Here is a 3813-nt window from a genome sequence, read left to right on the forward strand (position 1 = left end):
TTTATGAAGATAAGCATGCCTATTTCTGAAGAGGATTGGATTTATAAATTTTAATTGAAGTGGTTTTGTGACATTATACTGCTGTAATACTAGTAGTACTTGTCCTTGCAGCAGGAGCAGTGGTGGGTTCTAGCTGGAGTTTTATGGCACAAGCTGGTCAGCTGTCTGGGTCTTTACTAGTGCTTCCAAAATGTTCGCAGAACGATCGACAAATTCAAGATCTTAAAAGTACAAAGCATTACTCTCTCATCTCACCCATAAATTGTAAAAAGTACGCAGCTCCTATTTTCAAAACCTTCATAAGGAAAACCAATGGCAGCAAATAACACAAATTTTCACATTTGGAACATAAAGCTGCAGAATATCAGTATTGGGCTTCAATATCTGGCTTCAACGAAAGAGGGAAATTCACAATTGGCTGAGGTTGAAAGGAATTTCTGAAGGTCCAGGGTGGGTCCAACCTACCTGCTCAAGCATGGCTGCTTACAGCTGTTTGTCCTGGAATACGTGGATTTTGAGTATCTCCAAGGATACAGACTCTACAACTTCTCTGGGAAACCTGTTCCAGTCCTCAGTCACTTTCAAAGTAAAAATGTGTTTCCTGGTCTTCAGATGGGGCCTCCTGTGTTCTGGGCACCCCTGAGAAGAGCCTGGCGTGCACCTTCTGTTCAGGTATTTATATACATTAATAAGATCTCCCCTGAATCTTCTCCAAGCTGAACAGTTCACATGCCTCAGCCATTCCTCATAGGAGAGGTGCTCCAGTCCTTTCATTGTTTTGTGGCCCTTCATTGGATGGGCTCCAGTATGTCCATGTCTCTTTTGTATTGAGGAGCCCAGAACTGGACACAGCAGATGTGGCCTAACCAGTGCTGATTAACAGGGAAGGAACACTTCCTTCGATCAGGTGACAAGACTCCAGATGCAGCCCAGGATGTCATTGGTCTCTTTTTGTGGCAAAGGCACATTGTTTGACTCATGCTCAACATAGTGTCCACCAGGACTCTCATGGCCTATTCTGCCAAGCTGTGCTTTCAAGCAGCCATGCTGCTGCTTATGCCCCTCCAGCTGGCATCAGGGGGAGTTAAAATGCCCCATGAGGACCAGGGCCTGCAGATGGGAGGCTGCTTCTGGCTGCCCACAGAAGGCCTCATGGTCAAGGGACCCAAGAGCAGACACTCACTACCTTGTCACCCATATCACCTGCTCTTTAATCCTTACTCATAAGTTCTCAGTTGGCAAGCAGCAAACTTGTTTGTAGAGCAGGTCGGGTTGGCAGCTGGGTGTATCTGGCCCCTGAGGTGGGACCGACCCACTGCTGTATCCCACTCGCTGCTTCCTCCTGGTGCTTCTGCATGGCTCAGGGTCAGCTGGCGCAGATGTTTTTCTTGAGAGCACACCTGATTCCTCCTTAGCTTTGAGGATAGTGAACCTGCCTCAATATTCACTCCTTGTCAACATTCAGGCCATTGATATTTTTCAACTCCTATAAAGAGTGCTCCTCCTTTCAGTCCTGTGTTGTCTTGGACTGTGGAACTGTAAGGGGAGGAGGAGTGTGATCACATAGGCAGCAAAGAGGGTCTGTGGCACTCCATGTTGCCTCATCGAGTGATCAGCATCAGAGGGCTGAGCTCAGCATTTATGTGCTGGCCATAATCATGAGATGAAGGGCGGTTACATCCACTGTTCTGAGTGCTGGGGTGACTGAGCTGTGGAGAAATGGGTTGGGAGGGGAAAGAAAAAAAGGCCTGAAACTGAGCTGAGTCACCTCAAGTTGGGACTATACTTAAGCATTACAATGAAAATGGGATTCAAAGTTTCCCACTGATCTTGCATTTTTCCTGGTTTTGTGTATTTTCCCAAGGGGGCAAAGAATTATTTTATGAGAAGGCAATTACACAAGGTGCCATTCTTGCTCTTTTAATCCCACTCAGAGTCTTCTGAATGAATCTAAGGCAAGCTTTTTAGGTTAAAATGACTATGTTATTAGAACAGAAATGTACTGAGATGAGAAGGGCACCAGTCTGTCTAACACAATTACTTATATTGAAAAGGTTATGTATAAAAGTCAGATTTGCTGGATTAAAAGTTGCCTGGGTAATACTGATGATCAGTGAATCTAAGCAAGGTGATCTAAAGAAGTAATGCATTGTTTGGAATAGTTTTAAAACATCTAGAGTTTTATTTTGGCTTAAGCATGTTGAAAACTTTGTATGCAATGCTTTCCATCTGCAATTACCTTTAAGAAATCTGTGACTCCAAAGTAGTAGATGCATAAATTATGGAGAACCAAAATTATTTATGTTCAAGCAAGTCTGCAAGCAATTTGTTCTGTTCTTTGATCCCAGCCTCCTCATACTATTTTAGGACTTGTCCTATTTAGTCCTAGCCTCTAGACCCCTTTCTTACCCTAGCTTTTCTTTTCCCCTTTACTTTATTTGTTCTCAGCCCTGGCTTTGGATCATGTCTTTGTGTGAATATTGGTATAATTTCTTACCTCCCAAAAGATCTGGTTTGTCTTTTTTTTTTTTTCATATGTCTAATATCTTTTTTGCAATTTACCCTCTTTTCTTTCAGTCCAGCTTTGATGTCAGGTGAGTAGGCCATCTACACACCAGGAGAGGCAGTACAAGATTCGTGAGGAAAAGGCAGATAGCTTAGCAAAGGCATCTAAAAATGTAGACATCTACAAATGAGGTAATCATCATGCAGTAAATTTCTAGTTAGGAGAGATTCAGACAATGGAGTTTGGATCATGATTCATTTAATCTGAAGATAAAGGTCTCTATTAGGTCAGATGACCTCTGTATCTAATTTCAGTTACAAGGCCTACGGTTACAGTGAAAACTGAAAGGAAAGCCTTGGTCAGCTTCAAAGTTTTGTAGATGAAGCACACTTCAGAAAGGTCATTCTTTACATATGAGCCAACAGACACTCATAAGTTGTCTGCAAAGTGCAAATCAGACTCATGATTTGATCAAGTGTGACAGGCATGATACCAATACACATAGACTTAACAGCAGAATAATCCCTGGGAAATAGTCAAACTTTTACTTATAAAGCTAGAGACATAGAAAATTTTGAACCAGAAGGCTGTGTGTCATTTTTTTCCCCCACTTTCTAAGAAAGCATTATATTCTTAAGCTAAAGTTAAATATGCTGTTGAAAAAAAAAACAGCCTCCACCCGATCTCAAACAATGTACATTTTCAATGCAAATGATCTTTATCTATTGAAATTACTATGAATGATTGAAAGTAGTCTTGGGCAAACAAGGAAGCATTATGCAACTTTTTAAACACAGGTAACTTTGCTGGATCAACCTATAATTAAGTCATCCCATAACTACAGCCAAACCATGACAAACTTATCACAGAAATGCTAAACCAGATCAAATAGGCCCATAAAGTCCCATCTCTTTCCCTCCACTTTAAGGAGGCTGTAATTTGACCAGATCAAAGAGTATATGGTGAGGTTTTATGACCCACCTGTGCTCTAGAACACACAAGCAATTGACACCTTTTCCTTGCCTCCCTAACACATGGTTTTAAGATTGCCTTGTATCTTGGGTTTTGTTTTGTACGCAGTTCGATCAGTCACTATGTCAGCAACAAAACTAATGGGAAGAAGTTAAACATATAACACTAACATGAAGCAAATACATTAAACCTTTAGATAATAGTCAAAGGATATGTGATTTTCTCACGCTACTGTTAAATTCTTGTAGTAACATGATGACCAGTGGCTGTCTATGTTACTGAAGGTAAAGTTTTAGTTGTTTCCTCTCAAATTTAATTAACTGCATGATATCTAG

This window comes from Lepidothrix coronata, unplaced genomic scaffold (assembly GCF_001604755.1).
Source record: "Lepidothrix coronata isolate B3197 unplaced genomic scaffold, Lepidothrix_coronata-1.0 Scaffold6, whole genome shotgun sequence".
NCBI classification, from domain to species: domain Eukaryota; kingdom Metazoa; phylum Chordata; class Aves; order Passeriformes; family Pipridae; genus Lepidothrix; species Lepidothrix coronata.